This window comes from Protopterus annectens, chromosome 5.part0 (genome assembly GCF_019279795.1).
Source record: "Protopterus annectens isolate FY-2018-M chromosome 5.part0, PAN1.0, whole genome shotgun sequence".
NCBI lineage: Eukaryota > Metazoa > Chordata > Ceratodontiformes > Protopteridae > Protopterus > Protopterus annectens.
In genome coordinates, this window is record NC_056735.1 from 1015236467 (window position 1) to 1015258376 (window position 21910).

Sequence of the window (21910 nt, forward strand, 5' to 3'; positions counted from 1 at the left end):
TATCAAAATATGCTTCTGAATGGTTTTCCATTGACTACTATAAGTTGTCTGTCCAGATTATTATAAAGTTAATATTAGCATCAATAGGATAATATTCTACATCTGGGAAGCTAATGTCACAATACTCCCATAATCTTATATGATTTCTATAGGATCACAGGATCATAAGAGGTTGTTAGGCTATTGGCCCTGAAGCCCTTATAAGCCTAACCAAGAGTTTAGCCCATCTTTAGACAAGTCAGCACCCAAATCCCCTGTTCAGCTGGGACACAAGTGGAATCCCAGGGGTGTATTTATTGTTTCCCATCCAGTTATCCAGGTTGTGCTTAAAAAGTGATAATGAGGTAGTCTGCTTGACGTGAAGAGGGAGTCTATTCCACAGATGAGGGAGTCTCTTGGGCACAAATCTGTCCTGCCAACAAGTCCTATTGATATCACAAGACCAGGTTGAGGTTGTGCGAACAGGTTGATTGAGTGGAGCTTAACTTGCGGATATGCAGTAGTCTCATCAAGGCAGGGTCTGAGATTGCTTTATATACCAAACAGAAGTCACCCCTGAGGAGTCTGTATGAAACTGAGTAGAGGGAGGGCTTTTAGCCTATCTTTGTAGGGTAGATTTTTGAGGCACTGGATTCTCCTGGTGAGGAACCTCTGTGGTCTTTCCAGCTGCTGCATGTGCTTTGCCAGGTACATGCCTAAGGGAGCATTGTACTCAATAATTGGCCTTATAAGGGAGGAATACAGGGATGTTATGACCTCTTTGTCCCTGGATGAGATACCCTTACTTATGAGGTGAGCCATGTAGAAAGCTTTCTATACAATGGAAACAACATGGTGGTCAAAAGTCAGGTTACTATCAACCTGGGTGCCCAAATCCCTCACTACTGATTGTGTACTTATGACATTGTTATTAATGTGATAATATGTGGGGATGTCATTCTCCCCAAAGGGGATGATGATGCATTTTTTGGCATTCAGCTTGAGGCATTGTTGCTATAAGCAAATCTAGGCTTTTTAGGGTACCATAAGAAAGAAGTTAAGATTTTTTTTTTATTTTCTTTAGAATTTTTCTGTCAGGTATTAATGCTATTGAATGAAAAATGTATATACTGTTGGGTAATATAATTATTTTAATAAGCACAAATCTATCTTCAAAAGTGACAAACATTAATTCTATTTTTAATAAGAAGTAACACTTCTTCAATTATTTTTTTACAATTATTATTAATAATCTTACTCACATTTTCATAGATTTTCATTCCTAAATATTTTAGTTCATTTCCTTCCCAATTATATTTATATTTATCTTTAAACATTCTATCTAGTAATTAAACACTAATGTTTCAATTTTAGCATTATTGAATTTCAGCAGTGATACTTCTTGAAACCTTTCAATTTCTTCATCTATTTTTTTTTTCAGTTTAATAATTCAAATCTCCTATATTTAGCAAAATACTGTCTGTAAAAAGTTGCATTTTTGATTGGCAATCCTTGTTAATTGAAAAATCCATCGATTTTTCCATAGCTTCTTATACTATTAGTTAAGGGTTCGATAACTAATGCAAGTAGTAGAATGGGCAAGAGACACCCTTGCTTTGTGCCTTTGTTTAAAGTGAATCCTTGAAAAATTATAAGAGCCAGTTGTAACATATGCTTTGGAGTCTCTAGACAGGTTTTTTAATATTCTAATAAATGGTTTTAGAAATGCAAATGCTATAAAAGTTTTAAACAAGTAGTTCCAATATAGAAAATCATTTTTTCTTGATATCTGAGCTAATTAAAGCCATTTTCTTGTTCATTCCTTTTGCTAAATCTAAGATATTTACTAACATTTTATATTATCATATATTAATCTACTGACTATACATTTATGTTTGAACTTTATTAATTAATTTATCTACTATATCTCTTAATCTTGCAGTGAAGATGGGATAAATATTTTATAGCCTACATTTAATAATGAAATGTCTATATGAGGAAACTAACTCCTTATCATTTCCTTGTTTAAGTATAGGTAAGATTACAAAAAATGTACATAAGGTAATAATTATTTTGACACTCTAAATTATCCTGAAAACATCACTCAGTAATTCTTAAATATTTAATTGAAGCAAACTATATAATTCCATATTTAAACTATCTAACCTTGGAGCATTACAAATTTTCCTTTTTTAAAGCTTCTTTAACTTCTGTTAGGGTAACAGGTTTATTTAACAGGCATATTTGGTGGTCAATAAGTTTATTAGTGACATTTTTAAGTACTTGTCAATTTTGTAATCTTCATGATTATTTTATCTTTATTTTGATCTTCATTGACATTTTAAACATATTAAGCATTTCCACTATGTCTGAAGAAAGCTTAAAGTGTGAGGATTTTAGATATTATTGATCTGTGCTTTCTTGCTTAACATCTTACGTAGGTTCATAGGTGCATAGCTGTTTACTAGGCTAACAAGCACAAGGTCCTTTTTAAATCTAGCCATGCATTCAAAATCTCTGTCAAGTTCTGATACCCTTAATAATTGTAAGCATGGGCCTGGGAAATGAACCATTTACAGGTTCCATATGTCCATTAGAGACACAGGCTCCCATTCAATTGTCCAAGTTGACCTTGAATTGGATTAGGGAGGATCTCTGCTTCACATGGATGGGGAGCCTGTTTCATAGATGGGGTAGTCTCTGGGATACATACTTATCTCCCCAGCAGGTCCTATTTATATCACAGGCAATGTTTATGTCTTTAGAAAGGGTAATTATGGTACTGTTCATTTTGTGGATATACAGGAGGTCCATCAGTGTGGGGCCTGAGAATGTCATGTTTGCCAGGCATAGAATTCACCTCAAAAGCCTGTAGGAGACTTCCCAAAAGATACTATTATGCATTTCTTGGCATTTAGTTTTAGTCCATGAATCTGACACCAGTTTTTGTCTGTGTCAGCCCCTCCTGGAGACCATCTGTATCAGTTTTGAGATTCAATGCTAACTCCTAATTTGCAGTCATTGGCACATTTAGTCAGCCAGAAACCACTGACATTGGCTTTGACTTCTAGGAAGTAAATGCCAAAAAGGATCAGTCTAAGGACTAATCCCTGAGGGACTCCACATGTGACTGGCTTGTTTGTTGAGGTGGAATCCCCAGTTCTAACTTCCTGGCTTCTGTCTGTGAGTCAGTTGGCTATCCACAGGGTGACATAAGAGTTTGCACCTAATCTCCTGGATTTGTCAACAATGCCCAAATAGGGTATTGTGTCAAATGCCTTGGCCAGGTCAAGGTAGGAAGTGTGAATGATTTGGCCCTCATCCACTGATTTGGTGACCTTCTCAAAGAAGTCCACCAGGTTGAGTAGGCATGATCTGCCCTTGAGGTTTACTACATCTCTATTTATCATCTCTATGATAATGCTTTATTTTGATCTTCATTGACATTTAAACATATTAAGCATTTCCACTATGTTTGAAGAAAGCTTAAAGTGTGAGGATTTTAGATATTATTGATTTGTGCTTTCTTGCTTAACATGTTACTTAGGTTCATAGGTTCATAGCTGTTTACTAGGCTAACAATCACAAGGTCCTTTTTAAGCCTAGCCATGCATCCCAAATCTCTGACAAGTTCTAATACCCTTAATAATTGTAAGCATGGGCCTGGGAGATAAACCATTTACAGGTTGCATATCTACATTAGTGACATAGGTGCCAAACCAGGGATGAATTTCCAGGTTCCCATCCAATTGTCCAAATTTCACTTGAAACGGCTTAAGGAGGAACTCTGCTTCACATGGATGGGGAGCCTGTCCCATAGATGGGGTAGTCTCTGCGATACATACTTATCTTTCCAGTAGGTCCTATTTATATCACAGGCAAGGTTTATGTCTTTAGAAAGGGTAATTATGGTACTGTTCATTTTGTGGATATGCAGGAGGTCCATCAGAGTGGGGCCTGACAATGTCCTGTTTGCCAGGCATAGATCTCACCTCAAAAGCCTGTAGGAGACTTCCCAAAAGATACCATTATGCATTTCTTGTCATTTAGTTTTAGTCCATGGATCTGACACTAGTTTTTGTCTGTGTCAGCCCCTCCAGGAGAACATTTGTATCAGTGTGAGATTCAATAGCAACTACTAATTTGCAGTCATTGGCAAATTTAGTCAGCCAGAGACTACTGACATTGGCCTTGATTTCTAGGAAATAAATGCCAAAAAGGATCAGTCTAAGGACTGAACCCTGAGGGACTCCACTTGTGACTGGCTTGTTTGTTGAGGTGGACTCCCCAGTTTTAACTTCTTGGCTCCTGTCTGTGAGTCATTTGGCTATCCACAGGGTGACATAAGAGTTTGTACCTAATCTCCTGGGTTTGTCAACAATGCCCAAGTGGGGTATTGTGTCAAATGCCTTGGTCAGGTCAAGGTAGGCAGTGTGAATGATTTTGCGCTCATCCACTAATTTGCTGACCTTCGCAAAGACGTCCACCAGGTTGAGTAAGCATGATCTGCCCTTGAGGTTTACTACATCTCTTTTTATCATCTCTATGATAATATTTTCCATGGATTTGCATATAAGACTAGTGAGATTTATGGGTCTTTAATTCCCAGGGTCTGTAAATTGCCCACCTTTGTGCTGTCTATGTAGCTTTTTTGAAGTCATTGCATAACAGTGCAATTTTATTTTTTCTAAAGCTATCTCAACTTCATGTGTAACAACTGTTTGATATTTTGTCATTCATTTTTTAATGACTTCAGCAGTATCGACTGTCTTTGTTGTTCAAACCTCACCTTGTGTTTTTCATCTTGCATTGCTAACAACTCTTTATCCAATTCTTACATTTTATTACTAGCCTGTCTTACTATTCTACCTTTCATGTGCATTTTTAAGGAATCCAATAGTATGATTTTACTAAGTTGACCATTATCATCCAAAGATAAATAACATTTCTCAAGTTATTCATTAAGATAACTCTTAAATTCTTTTAGTTTCATCATCTATATTGGAATTCACTTAATAATCTGAAATGTACTTTTAGCTATTCATTTATTAATACTTAGTGCATTATGATCAAATAAAGGATAAGGAATAGTTTTAAAATAATTTACTTTTTTAAGTAAAACTGTATGACTGAATCTTATCAATTCTAGTTTGCATCCCATAGGCATAAGAATAATGAATGAAAAACACTGACTTATCTTCTGTTTTTACTATTAAGTTAATTAAATTATTTATTACTAATCCATCTATTTAGTGCTTTAGCCGATGCCAGAATTTTAGCTTTCTTCTGTTCACTTGTATTTTCTATACTAGATAAACAGTTAAAATCCCTTGCTAGAATTAAGCAGTCCTTCCAATGACTTTGTAGTAAGTTTAAGTGATCCTTATTCATTCTTCACCTATTCCAGGGATCCAGTAAAACTTAATGTGCAGAGTTTGCCATTATATTTAATTATCAGAAATATATACATTCGCTTGGGATCATTAATGTATTCCATGATCACAGGCATTACAGCAGATTTTCTCCAAAGTATAGCTGTTCCTCTGCTCATTTTGTTATAAGAAGCAGATGATAACATTTTGTAATGTAATTTATTTAATTATTTATCTGTATATTCTTGCAAAAGACCCACTTCATAAATGTTTCCTTTATTTAATTTGAAATATTTCATTAATAATTTTCTTTTGCTGCCATTATCAATCCATTTACACTAATAGATACTAGATTAAAAACATCCATACTGTGTATTTAAAATTTCTTTTTTAAAGATAAAATGAAACGTGTCCACCATATTAATGTAATTGTATATAAGACTCTAATTCATTCCTCCAACACTATCTTAACATTCCTTATTTTTTGACTTCTTTCTTTCTGCAAACTAAACTATTAAGACTAATTAAATAACAAAAGCAAGTCTACAACTGTAACTGTATATATTACTAATAAAACACAATCTACAATGGATACCAAGTTCTTAGTTTTCATTTCAAACAACCAGCCAAAAGACTTACAAATAATTTATATAATGTTATATATGTTAAAAAAATAAGACTCTATGTTTAGTGATATATTTTGCCATTTGAAACTACATCCCTTTACTACATAAAAGTTTAATAATCCTCTTATATTAATCACATTGCCATTTGAAACTACATCCCATTACTACATAAAAGTTTAATAATCCTCTTCTATTAATCACACATATTAAATAATCCAAGAAATAGTGTTAATATACACCTGTTTATGTAATAGTAGTATATATTACCCATTAAATATTCCTAAACTATTCACTCATTCAATATTAGTGGAATTGGGTGGGAGGTTGGCATAATGGCTATGGTATTTGCTTTACAAACATAAGTTGCAAGGTTTGATTTTCCCATGGGGAAGTTGGCTAGGCTTAAAATGGCCCACAAGGACAGCTAGCCTGGTACTTATCTATGAAATTATTATTATAACTAAATCTCTAAATAAATAAGTAGAACAAAGTAAGACATGATGACACAAAGTTATCTGAAAACTTACTGGTGACAGGTAATCTTATCATACTAAACTAGTATAAAAAGGAAAATCAATGCACATATATATATTCTCCATGCTAAAATATACACACAAATTTAATAGCGCTAACAAAAGCTCTGAATTAATTTAAAAGAGCAAGTGTCTATATCTCAAAATTGTTTAACACTCTTAATATGATAAATATCAAAATATTTAAAAAATCCTTTAACATATTAAATTAATTCATAAAATATATATATATTTCCGAGGTCAAGGAAAATGTCTTGCTATTTCTATGAAGTAAAAAAAATATTTGCAGTCTGTTTTGTATTAAACATTACACTTCCAAGAATCCAACATATTAAAAAATCTACTTTACTTTCTATCAAAATGAATGTACTGATTTAGCTTATAATATTCAGATTTCAGCTCTGACTTATGAAATTAGTTATTTCAGGTAGAATTACTGAATCTAATAAAATGCAATATGCAAAAAGCCTTAATGTCCACATGACCAGGCTTCAAGTTTCAGCTTTCAGGATATTTTCAAAGATCTTTATATGATTTCTACGTAATTAAGAATGGGGTTGCATGGATGACGGCATCCATCCTATTTTAGACTGCACGTATGTCTTTACTCTGGCACAGCTCTCACACTGATGTAGAGATGAGGGGTGGAGAACAACACAGTCATGTATTTACCTATGTTAGTAATACTACTTGGAATGTGCCAATCTATTGCAAGCAATAGGTAATATAATTCAGGAACACTGAATATTAATGAGATACTTTACCTATTTATTACATAGCCTGACTAATCAGTAATTCACTCCCTCCACTACTCCCTGTAAAATCCCTTTTAGCATACCCCCCCCACACACACACACACACACGCACACACACACACACACACACACACACACACACACACACACACACACACGCACACTATCAACAGGGAACATGTCCTGGTGGTTCACTAAGAGCAAAAACACTACTTCAGTGGGCCTAAACAATATCTCCGATTGCCTCCTAAATAGCCTAAAATGTGGCATAGCAGGACCACATGAGGTATTCTTCAACAACAGCCTCAAAACAGGTTATGTGCCAGGTGAACAGAGGTTCACAATGGTTATCCTTCTTCATAAGGATAAACCATCAGTAGTCTCTAGAAACTAGAAACCCATCAGTCTAACAAATCTAATATGCAAAGCTATGGAACAAATTATCATGAAAATGGATATTGACAGCCTAAAGACACTGGGCCCATCACAGTACAGCTTTGTTAAGGAAAGGTCTTGTATAATTAACCTGGCAAACTTCTCTGACACATGACTAACCAACTTTGCATCTCTCCTAAGGGAAAAAAATCATACACCAAACATCCCCATACACCACTCACAAGAGCAACTTCATTGTTGATTTCATCACAAATACACCTGCAAAATCTTTCCAACTTCTTTAGCTACAAATATGTACTTACTAACTTGAAAACAATGAGTAGCATTGTTACAGCAATGTATGTGTAACATTTTGCTTGTTCAAAGTTCCGATGAATTTAATGTCATTTTAGCATAATTCATTGAATATAATTGAAGTGGATATCATTGATAAAGTTGGGCTGTCAGACTATGAGACCTAATGGAAACATCTGCATAGTAGTTTGCAACCTAAGATGCTCGTATTCTTATGACTCCAAGTTGAAAGGTAGGCAATCCCTCATCTCTGCCACCACTCCACTTCTTCCTTTAGCCTGCATGTGATAGTTTCTTCTGATGTGTTTGTTACAGTGAGCTACCACTCCAGAATGAGCTTTAGGTCTAGGGCATACATTTTTATTTCCACTGATCCACTTTGTAAATTTCAGTTGTCTTCTGTACCCACAGATGATTGTGCTTCTGATAGCAACTTGAATAAAATGTTTTCATTTCATCTTACCTTTTCAGTCTACAGTTAAGTTGTGACATCACTACTTGATGGCTCACATCTTGCCTTATGGATGAATATGGGTGCAGATATTTTCAAGGTTATTTCTTGATGGTAAAGTTGAAAAAGTCATATGCATCAGAAAAATATATTTTCATCCTTTGCAGTCTGTCTTACATTTTTTTTTTGTGATACATGTTTTTTATTTATTTTGTGATGTATCTTTAGTTTTATTGTAATTGTTATTGTCTTTTGATGTATGCATCCTGTATTTTGTGGATATATGGCTCTGCTTTTGTATCTCCCCAGGCAAACATTCCAGTCTTTTTTCTTCAGCTTTATCTCAGTACTCAATACTCTTCTCACCACTCGTTCCTCTTTTCTAAAACTTACTGTGTAGTTATTCTGTTTCTCTTTTCTTCTTTTCTTCTCAAGTTCTGCCAAAGTATTATCTTTTATTTTTACCCCTTATATCATGGTTAATCTTTTCTATAACTACTTCTTTGACTTTTATCTCTGCAATTACTGTTGTAGAGTATGCCAATTATCTGTTGTTTCTTATTCAATAAAGTACTATGCAATCCATTCTGCACTATGCTTAAATAACTGACAAATGATAATATTAATCCAGCATATTTATGCTTCATCTGAGAGTACTGTTGGTATTTTACTTTGTCCCTGAAATATCATTTGTCTGCACTTTGTCACTGTTGTTAGCTTATACTGTCTCCAAAATATCATAATATGACTCAAATGTTATTTTTTTGGAATGTTATTTGTTTAATTGTTACGATTTCTGTACCTTCAAGTGCACTATAGTTCCCAGGTATCCACTGAAAAGGAGTATATTCCCAGTCTGACTATTCTGATAATCAAAGGCAAATAAGCCTGGTTTTCTCTAACTTCATATTACTAACTTTTCTTCAATTTCTCTATAAACTGGCTAATCGCTGTCATATAACTTGCATTTATTTTTAACCAATGTTTTCATATTATTTCTAATTTGGTATAATTGTTTAACATTTAGGCATTATTAAATTTAAAGACTGTAAAATTTGTTGCTGTTAAAATATTTGGTAACACTTTGGAGATTTTCTCCCAAGGCCTCTGCTGAAAATGGGTCCCTACCCAGTTGGACTTTCCTGGTAATCAAATGTCATTAAATAAATAAAAAAAACAATATACTACCTCCTTATAAACAAATCCATATCTAGATGGTATTTCCATTTCTGTCACTCAACTGCTTATCTGAAACACAGAGGAGATGTCCATCTAAACCCAGGCTATACTACTATGTCATAAACTGTATCAGTATCCTCCCAGAGCTCACCTCTATCTACAAGCAAATCTGACATAATACTACTTGATATTAATCTCAGAAGGATTTGCAATAAACTAATTCCATGCATGCATTGCATTTTATAACCCTGATATAGCTGTAGTCACATAAACCTGGCTACAACCTCATGTAAAAGACAATTAAATACCACCTCCAAGTTATAATGTTTTCAAACTTTATAGACCAAATAAATAAGGTGGAGAAGTAACAATTACATACAAATCTCCCCTAGCACTTAGCCTTTACCCACATTTAGCAATGCAGAATACCTCATAGCACATCTTATACGTAACAACAAAAAAGCCATCTGCAGCACCGGACTTTATATTCCACCATGTCAAAACAGTAACAGAGCAGAACAACTTCTGTTTTGACTATATAGCAATATACCCCATGAAACATTTATTGTGGGTGACCTTAACATAAGCTGAGGCTTTAAAGACACAAATACCCCATCATGAAATCATTTTCGTTTCTCAAAAATAATAAAAGAAACAACCAGGATACAAAAAACACATAAAAGAATCCATCTTAGAATTGATTCTTACAAACAAAACAAATAACATAAATACATCTGCTTGCCTTGTTGACAGTATCAGTGACCATCTACCAACTTATGCAGTCAGAAACTATCCCAACAAATGCAAACAGGTAGCCTGCAAACAGGTGCACAATATTATATACTTTAATTCAAGTAACTTTATCTCCACAATCAAACTCTACAGCTGAAATTTACCAAAGACCATGCCACTAGATAGTGATTTAATCCATTTAAGTAATACTTTCCTAAATGCCCTCAATAGCCACACGCCACTTAGAGCTAAGAGAATCAGATCAAACTTTGCAGCCTCATTAACAAAAGATACAAGCCGAATACTTTTTCAAAGAGACAAGATATGCACAGAAATTACGTTCCAAAAACAAAACCCAATACAAGTACCACAACTTTAGATACTTAAGAAATCTTGCAAAAAAGTTAATAAACGACAACAAAAAAATCCTATTTCACCAGCTTTAACACACCAAAACAATGCAAAGCTATTTTGGTCTTGTATAAATAAACTACTACATCCAATCCAAACAACTATTCACACACCAAAAACCAGTATCAACCCAGAAAACATAGATACCCAGTTCAACTCCTACTTTATAAACTCAGCACTATGTCTTTTTTAAACAGCTTTCCTCCCAACCTCACTATCCCATGCTCATCTAATAACCATATTATAGCCTTCTCTTTCTCAATAACACCATAAAAGTAGCTACAAAAATTCAAACCCACAACCTTAGCAGCAGACAATCGGCTAAGAGGGTACCAAAACATGCTTCAAAAGTTCTAGCCTTCCCTGTTTCTATACTAATTAACTGATTGATAACAGAAAATCATGTCCCAGCCATCTGGAAGAAATCTTTCATAATTCCAGTCCTCAAAGGTGGACATTTATCTGACTGTAAGCTGCCTGTCGGGTGCCAGGATCTGCCACATAACACAAACACTCAGGTCACTCCAAAGCAAGTACAAATATGACTCTGTCATTGTCCATGCTGGTGTGAATAACATGAGACATACCTCCCTGGACTACATGAAAAGAGACATAGAAGAGTTCTCTGATCATGTAGCCCTGGCCAGTATGACTCTGACCTTGAGTAGCGTCTTGCTCTCACCAAGAATTATGCCACAGTATAAAGACAAAATGATCAATTTTAACAATTGGCTGAAGTATTGGTGTCATTCAAAGGGGATCCAGTGTCTGTCAGCCTGGGATGACATGCTAGACAAGCCACGTTGCTTCGCTAGGGATGGCTTGCACCTGTCACCCCTGGGCTTTTGAATACTGGCTAAGACTCTTGCCACCCCCATAGTGCCTTTTTTAGGCAAGGCTCAAAAGACAAACCCACCTCCATAGACAACACAAGGAAAAAAAAAACTAAGGGTAATGCTGCTCAATGCCAGAAGTCTAAACCTCAAGATGCATGCACTCAAGGCTTTCCTCAGTATGGAGAATATCGATATCTGTGCAGTAACAGAAACCTGGTTCAAGGCTCCCGAGAGCACCCCAGTACTACCAGATTATACCTAATATCATGCTTTTCGGCCCCAAAACTCGGACCGAACCACAAAAGGAGGGGGAGTATCCATATTCATCAAAGATATCCACACCTCCAGGTTAGTGGCACTGCACGAGGCATCGGAGACCATCCATGTGCAACCAACAGTGGGCAAAACTGCCTTTCAGTTTGTAGCCTGCTACAGACCACCCTCCCAAACTCAGGAACCCCACTCGGCTTTCCTGAGAACACAGGATAATATGAAGGTCTCTCCAAACACAATAATATTGGGTGACTTCAACTACCCAAACATTGACTGGGAAAACTACTCAAGCCCCAACACCCTCGCCCAGTGGTTCCTAGAATTTATAAACTCAAATGCTTTGGAATAACTGGTCACCACTCCCACAAGAGGGGAAAACATATTGGACCTGGTCATCACCAACATGGGGAGTCTATGTTCCACACCAGAGGTATGCCCCTCATTGGTAAGATCAGACCATAAATTAATGTCACTGGACATCCATATCCCATCCCCACCCCCAGCCAAGGAAACCACGGTGAAGAATTTCTCAAAAACAAATTTCGCACTTCTCAAAACCGAGGTGGAATCCTTCAAAGCCCCCGGGTTAGTGGAAAATACTGCCCAAACCGCAGAATCCTTTACAAACGCATTCTAGGGACACCTACAGGAATGCATGGATTGTGCTATCCCAAATAAAACCAAGACTCACTCCTCCAAAGGCAGGAGACCTGTCTGGTGGACCCCGGCCATAAATAAGCTATACAACAGAAGGAGAAAGCTACTACATGTTAGAGCAAAATCCCAAAAAGGGAAGACATCTCTGATCAGTACTAGCAAGAAACTACAATCCCTCATAAAATCATCTAAGGACAGCTTTGAAAGAAAAATTACACAAGACGCTAAAGATAATCACAAGGCCTTCTTTAGTTATGTCAGGAATCTGGGTGGCAACTCCCAGATATGCTCTGAGTTAGTGCAAAACGACAAAAAATACACTGATCCCACAGACATTGCCAACATCCTGGCAGACAGGTTCAGTGCAAACTCCCCCCTCAAAAGAACAAATGTTTATCCCAACAGAATGTAGCCTCCCTGACATCACAGATGCACAGGTGAGAGCTGCCCGCTCCAAAGCAAAAAACACAGCATCAATGGGACTGGACAGTGTCCCAGGCTGCATCTTACATGAGCTCCAAGAAGAACTGAACCCTCACATAAATTCACTGTTCAATCTCAGTCTTACTACAGGATATGTACCCAAGGAATGGCGTACAGCAACAGTGGTCCCACTCCACAAAGGTGGTGCAACAACAGACGCCGGAAACTATCACCCTATAAGCCTGACTAGTCTGGTCTGCAAAGCTATGGAGCGTATCATCATGGAACTCATAAACAAAGACATTGGGAACCTCTAGACACTGGATCCTACCCAATTCGGCTTTGTTAAGGGCAGATCTTGCCTCTTGAACCTGCTTGACTTCTTTGAAACAGTTACCAAGGCAATAGATGAAGGGAAGGTAGTCCACACGGCCTACCCAGACCTCGCAAAAGCCTTCGACACAATACCCCACTCGGGCATCATAAATAAGCCCACCAGCTTAACTATCAACCCCTATGTAGACTTCTTCAACTCTACATTCCTTTCTATCCTAAACTCCCTAGCTCCAACATGAACCAAAAGGGTTAAAGCCAAAACAGTACCCTGGCTTACAAAATCTAGTAAGAAAATTATGCAGCAAAGAGACAAATCTTGGAAAATCTATCTCCACCACAAACAGCCAGAACTGCTACTAAAATACAAACAGCTCCGAAACCTAGCCAAAAAAGAAGTCATTAAAGATAAAAAATCCTACTACAATCACCTACAAATAAACAATACAAAAAACCCCAAACAATTTTGGAACTCTATAAACACTGTTCTCAAGCCTGGTACCACAAAAATCCCTTGTCCCATCACCAGCAAATCTGACCTGGAAATTGCTGAACTATTCAATACCTTCTTCACCTCCTCCATTGCTGAGTTAACCAAAACCTTCCCAAATAACATCCCAGCACCAACCTCCTCCCAAGCTTCCAGCCCATCTCCTCCCACTCCCCATATTTTCAAACTTAAACCAGTATCCACCAACCTCATAAAGAAATTTCTCTACAAACTTAATCCTTGCACCAATGCTCCTGACAACATTCCATCCTCCTTCTTAAAAATTGCTTCTGACAGTGTTGCTATTCCTATTAGCATCCTGATCAATAGATCACTTCTTGAGTCATATGTGCCAAAACTATGGTGTTCTGCTTTTATTCTCCCTCTCCACAAAGGTGGCAAAAACTGTAACTTCTCCAACTTCCGCCCCATAGCCATCCTCTCTCCCATCTCCAAAATTCTCGAAAAATGCATTCACATACAGCTCTTGCCATTCCTAACCGAACATCAACTGCTCTCTCCTACAAACATGGCTTCCGCCCTGGACACAATACCAACACAGCCCTTCTCTCCTTTTTACACTCTATCAATCTGGCCCGAAATTCTGGTAACTTAGTTTCATCTGTTCTATTAGATCTTTCTAAAGCCTTTGATACCATGTCACACACCCATCTACTTAACCATCTATCTAACCTTAACATCTCACCTAAAACTCTTTCCTGGTTCTCCAGTTATCTTTCTGACAGGTCCCAAGCTGTGAAATGGGGCAAATCCTCTTCCTCATTTCTTCCAACTCCCACAGGAGTTCCCCAAGGTTCCATTCTTGGCCCTCTGCTATTCAACATCTTTATTAATGATTTCCACAAAGCCATTCCCTTCACCAAAATTGTCCAATATGCAGATGACTCCACTCTAATCTGCTATGCCTCCAATCAAACTGAACTCAAGACTCTAACTCAATCTGCCTTCTCAACCACTGAAAAATGGATGCACCAAAACCACCTCTCACTAAACGCCAACAAAACTAAAATCCTCCTATTTACCCCCTCAAAATCCACCCACATTGACAAAAACTTATTCCAAATTACCAGCCTCAACAACTCTTTCATTGATATTGTTCCCTCCACCAAACTCTTGGGAGTCACCATTGACGAAAACCTAAAATTCAATACCCACATCCAACTCAACATCAAGAAAACCCACATAAAACTCAGCCTACTCTACAGGAATAATCACTTCCTCTCTCCCTCTACTAGACTGACCCTAGCCACAACTTACCTTCTCCCATCTCTCCTTTATGGTGCTCCTCTGCTTACTAATCTATCTTCCACCCTTACCTCCAAGCTAGAAGTATGCTACAACAAAATCTCCAGATTTGCCACTAATGCTAAAGCCTCCTCCCACCATTGCTCCTCTCTTCTAACTATAAACTGGCTAGAACTCCCCAATCAACTAGACTTCCTCCAATTAGTCTCAGCCCACAAATTACTATATCAACCCACCAGCTACCCGGCTTTATCTAATATCCTCCAACCTTATAGCCCTCCAAGACCCCTTAGATCCACTCAACAAAATCTCATCTCCATCTATAAACCAAAGCATCCTGCTGGTCAGCTTCTACTCTCTTTCACCCTAGCTAAAAAATGGAATGCCCTGCCCTCCACTCTGAGAGCTTGTGACAACCTAAACACCTTCCAAAGACTACTACACTCCTACCTGCTTTTTCACAGAAAATGTAACTGCACTCCTCACACCATTCTCTCCTGGCTAACCTCCTTTCCCTTCAAACCTCTCTCTTATATTCTGACTATAAGTTATAACCAATCTCCTCCCAGCCGCTCACTCTATGTCTCTATTCCTCTCCTTCATAACTACTTGTAATCTTCTTAACTACTTAGTATTGGATTCCTTCTTTATCTACCACCCATCCTGCTATAAAACTTTTTTACAACTACATACTGTATGCAATGTAAAATAATCTTTCTTTTGTTATTTCAACTTGATAACTAACTTAGCAATGTGAAAAATGCTATATGTTATGTAACTTGTTATGAAAACCTTCAAAGCTTATCAATGTAAACATTATTATTTTCTCCCCGGGCCTCCATTGAAAACAGACTCTCGAGTCCAGTGGACCTCCCCGGTCACCAAACTGGAATAAATAAATAAATAAATAAATAAATAAATGACACAAGATGGGTTGCAAACTGGCTCAGGGATAGAACCCACATGGTCAGAATTGCAGGTGCCATGTCAGACTCTAAACCAGTTACAAGTGGCGTCCCACAAGGCTCATTCCTTGGACGTCTCTTGTTCAGTATATACTTCTCTGAGGTACAGGCTAACATGAGAGTATTATGGTTGACCAAGTTCGCAGATGACTGGAAACTGGGTGCCATAATCAACTCTCTGGCTAACACAAACATCCTCCAAAAGGGTCTCACAGAGATGGATAACTGGTGCCAGAGCCATGGCCTAAAGCTAAATGCCAAAAATGGCATAGTCATCCCCTTTTGGAAAAACAAAGTGCCCAGAAATTACCACATAGGTGGTAATCCATTTAGGTATGGAAGAAGTAATTAGGGATTTGGGGACCCAAGTAGATAGTAATCTCTCCTTTGACAATCACGTTGCCAAAGTGGTTAAAAAGACCTTCTATATAGCCCACCTTATCATGAAAGGGTTCACATCTAGATCAAGACAGGTCATTGTGCCCCTCTACTCATCACTCATCAGGCCCATAATTGAATACAATGCCCCATTTGGGATGTACCTTACCTAACACCTGCAGCAACTGGAGAGACCCCAAAAGTACCTCACCAAGAGGATCAAGGGACTCAAACAGATGCCCTATGCAGTTTGGCTAAAGAAACTCCAGCTCTATTCAGTTGCTTACCGCCTATTCAGAAGCGATCTATGTCTGACATATAAAGCCATGTCCAACCCAGAAGTAATGGACATGCTCCACCTCAGGAAATCCAAATCCCTTAGAGCTACATGCTCCAGGGACTTAAACCTCAGCACAGAAATAAATAGGACATGCTGGAGGGACAGATTCATATCCCAGAGGCTCCCCTCACTCTGGAACAAAATCCCAATCCATGTTAGGCAGAGCCCCTAACTGACCCTCTTCAAGAGAAATCTTGACGAATGGATGGGAGATTGTACGTTTACCCCTGGGATCTCTTCTGTGTCCCTGCTAGACAGAGGCACAGTAAACTAACCTTAAAAGGGCTATCTTCTGTGACCTACTATACAGAGGCACAGTCAACAAATCTAAAAGGGTGGCAAAAGCCAAACACACTCTGGCTAGGCTTATAAATGCTACAGGGCAGATAGTATCAACCTATGAACCTATGAACCTATCCAGCTATGGTCCCATAGCTATACTACCACCACTATCAAAAATATTAGAAAATGTATCCTCTTCCAGCTCATAAATATCTTAGACAAAACAATCTACTCTCCATGACCCAACATGGCTTCAGCCCCAGTCATAGCATTATTGTTGCTCTTATTAGCTTTACCAGTGAAGGCAACCACAAAATAATGGCAATCTGGTATCAGAACTCTTCTTGGATCTGTCAAAGTCCTTTGACGGAGTTTCCCATTAAAGTCTTCTCAGCAACTCGCTTCCCAAGGTCTAAATCAATCACCTCTCACCTGGTTTCATAACTATTTCACAAACAGGCAACATATTCATCTCATAAAACCCACCACCGCATAGCCCTAAAGGACCTAAATTGACTGGAACTCCCAAATCTACTCACCAATAACAAATCTATCCTAGCTATAACTAACTCAAAAACTCTGCAACAAATTCATTCTACTCTTGCTATCTCTCAGAACTGCAGAACTCCATCGCCTTAACGTTAAAGCTTACAGAAAACATTTGCTATTGCTCTACACCCAGATAATTTGTGATCCTGAAGAAAACACAAGCTGCAGGACGTGTTACAAAATGATAGCTGCTCTGTATTAAATTCCCATATGGCGATTATTAAAGTTTTCCCTTCTATCTACTATTGTAAACATTTAACTAATTACAGTCATCTGTTATAGCTAATTATATGTGCAAAAATGTATATGTAATCCAAGATGAAAATATTATATAAAGCAGAGAAAATGAAAATATGCAGTTTATTGTCTATGTTTTTCTCCGAGTCTTAGCTTAAAAAGTGTATCTATCCCAGTTAAACTTTCCCTGTCAACAAAGATAAATAATTTTGATATTTACTGAGTTTGTTAGTAATGACATGGCATATGTGTATATTAAAATGGCACAAAATACAGCACACTAATGTAATTATGTAGGTCTACTGTTTGTCCGTACAGACCACTATACGACCATAACTACACCCTTAAAGGTCACTTTTGCTATCTCTGCCCAGCTTCATTGCCCCATCAATTTACCATTAGTATAAATAGCTATGTACAATGATGGATAACTGCCTGTTTATTCTAATTTGCAGACAAACCCAACTTATTACTAACACATTTGCTGCATCCATCTCTCTCTCTCTTCCTGTACATCAGATTCTTATTTTCTTATTTATTGTTACTGCAAATATCTACTGTAAATATATGAATTTGCATATTGTTTCTTCCACTCTAACTTGACTGCTTTGATACCACAAATGAATGGTCATTCACACAATCTGCGCCTGGAAATAGTCAAAAATTATCAGTGAACTACCCCAGTAAACAAATATAAATAAAATGAGATAACTTTGAAATAGTTTAACATTTTCTAGTAAAACTTTCAAGAAAATGGTCATGATACTCAGTTATATTTCTATTATTTCATAATTTGGAAATAAATGCATGCATGCAACTTCATCTTAACATGTTTAGTGCCATTTCATTAGGGGACAGGTTTCTGTAGTACCAGTGATAGAAAATATCACCTTATCAATGTTCGTGATTTTGTTTCTGATGGAAAGGAAATTCATTGCATATATGTTCAGAAAATATATGCAGTCTCTGCACTTAAAGGAAGTAATGTACACATACATTGCATCAAATGAATGCATTGAAATGTCGACTTTCATAATTAATTGCTTGTCTCAGCCTATATTTTGCAGCATTATATATATAGCGCAAGTCATGCCACCAATTCTGACATTTCTTAGAAAAAGAAAGAATTGCATTTATGAATTCATGTGCATGCTATAGTTAACATAGACATTTTTGCTTTACAGATTTATGCACAGTTCAGTGCTGAATTTACTAACCACTTTGCTCTTTCTAAAAGCATATTTCTCAATTCAAGAAAGGTCATATCATTTTTTAATGGATAAATATAAGTATGACTTTTAAATCCAATCAAATACTTCATCTGTGCTTTACACATTATTCCTTTACCTGACATCACAAATTAGTTTTGAATATCCATCAATAAGTCATCTAGTTTCTGTTATATCACTGTCCCTTCTCCATTCATCATTTAATACACAGTTCTATATCTCCTTTGGCTTGCTGTCTAAAGAGAAAGTGCCCTTTCGGACACACACCCCCCCTTCCAAATTGGATATGATCACCATTTCTTAGTCTTTGTTAATACCAGTGCACTGATGCACTGCAATAAATACTGAAGTGTTCCACTTTGGGCTGTAATATCCTTGACATAATTCTTACCAACCTAGTCCCACCTGTTCCCTGATTAAATCTGACCACAAGTCATCTTCTCTGGTTGTCCTAGTGATAACATTTCAATGCCAAATCACACTGTCTGCATGGACTTCACTAGTACAAACCTAATTCAGATTGTAAAAACATATGCAAAATTACCAAAAAATCCCTGCAAATGGACCTAACTGAGAAACCTGCATAATTAATTTCTAAAGTTTACCATCAACTAAACAACTGCATATATATATCTATCTATATATATATATATATATATATATATATATATATATATATATATATATATATATATATATATCTATATATATATATATATATATATATATATATAGATAGATCAGTGTCATTTCACCAAAAATCCATTTTGCCGAAAATTCCTGACATAAGGTCCAAATCGCCGAAAATCCATTTTGCCGAAAATACTACTGACAGTGTATATGCCCTTCTCCCCCACTGTAGTGTGATCTCAGAGTGAGACTATTAAAGTAGGAGGTGTGTGGGGGGCACCGCCCCCCTCAATGGGGGGTGGGGCATAGCCCCCCACCCAGTACAGTTTAATATTCTGTAGTATTGTTTTATATTGTCCAGTCCCTGTTAAAAGGGTAAGTAAGTAGTTTATGACCTGAGTAAGTGTGGGGCTATGCCCCCCATACCCCCCTATTTTAATATTCTCACTCCGAGATCACGCTACAGTGGGGGAAAGGGCATATACACTGTCAGTACTATTTTCGGTGAAATGGATTTTTGGCGATTTGGACCCCATGTCAGGAATTTTCTGCAAAATGGATTTTCGGTGAAATGACATAGACCCATAAGTACATATATATATATATATATATATATATATATATATATATATATATATATATATATATATATATTTATATATATATATATATATATATATATATATATATATATATATATATATATATATATATATATGGGTTCACTACGAGACTCAGAATACTGATGACCAGAATCTCGAGATTGCAGAATCTCAAAAGTAGTGAATGGGGATTGCCGTACAGTGCAGAATGGGAAGTTTGCTATTCACTCCACTGTAGTGTGATCTCGGAGTTGGTATATTTAATTTGCCAGGGGTGTGAGGTTGAAGGGGGGATTGCCCCCCTTCATAAATGTTAGAATAGTTTGTTTTATGTTTTACTTTTTTTTTTTTTTTTTTTTTTTTTTAGTTCGGAGATTCTGCAGTCTTGTGATTCTAGTCCTCTGTTTTCAGAGTCTTGGGATTGTGGAATGTTGGCATATATATCTATATCTATATCTATATATATATATATATATATATATATATATATATATATCTGTGTGTGTGTGTGTGTGTCTCTACCCATCTATCCTAAATACAGTGATAATTTCAGGAGTAAACCTCTCTGTTGAACCTCCTGTATGACAAACTGCACAACAGAAGGAAAATAATGAAAGGTTCTGGGAAATCCTCATATCTTATCTCGGGACCGCAGTGAAACATGCCTACAAATAACTTGAGAGTACTATTAGAAAATGTAAAGCAGAGTACATAGTTAAGGTTGCACCAGACACCAAAGGAAATGAATTTCTTTCCCCAGTTATGTCAAGAAATTAAAGAATAACATCCAGCAATCAATTGAGCTCATCTATAATAATATCACATATTTCAATCCCAAGGATATAGTCAAATATTAACAGGCAAATTTAGTGCTAACTTTAGCTTATTTATCTTCATTTCCCAGACTAACCCTTAAAATGTACATTCCTCTGAAATCCTTTTGGGCTAGTCTTAGAATCACTGTCAAATGCTAAAAATAATACAGCCATGTGTTCAGATGTCATACCAGCCTGCAGTCTCATCAGTGGCAGGTATACACTGTCTGAATCTCTACAGAAACTCCTCATCCTCAGCCTGTTTACAGCATGTGTGCCTGATAACAGAACAGGCATTACGACTACCGTACACAAGGGTTACCTTTCATCAAAGCAGAATAATTATAGGCTTATAAACCTCACTAGCTTTATATACAAAACCATAGAACATTTTATAGTATATCCCATTTATGCAGACATAGGCAATGTAACTGATCTCAGTTTGGCTTTATGAAAGGCAGGTGCAGTTAGTTGCAGTAGCCAGTAGTTGTTCACACATTGCTTAGCATGACCTGACTAAAGTTTTAACACTATTCCTACAAGATGGCATTACTAAAAATTAGAGAAACATAGTATAAGCCCTTATGCTATCAGTGTGGTTGCAAAGTAGCTATCTAATAGATTCCTGTTTGTGAAAGTTGTACCCTCTCGGAATGTAAAACTGTAATTATTGTGGTCTGCAGTAATCAGTGCTTGACCTACTCCTATTTGTCATTTATTCTGCAGACATCAAGTCCAATATCTGAGACATTAGGTAACCGAGTTGTTAATGACTGCAAGCTGACCAATGTTATCTATTCATCCACAGATACTATATAACTCCAGCAAGAGCTGGAATATGTACTTACCAGATGTACTGAAAACAATGTCAGCATAG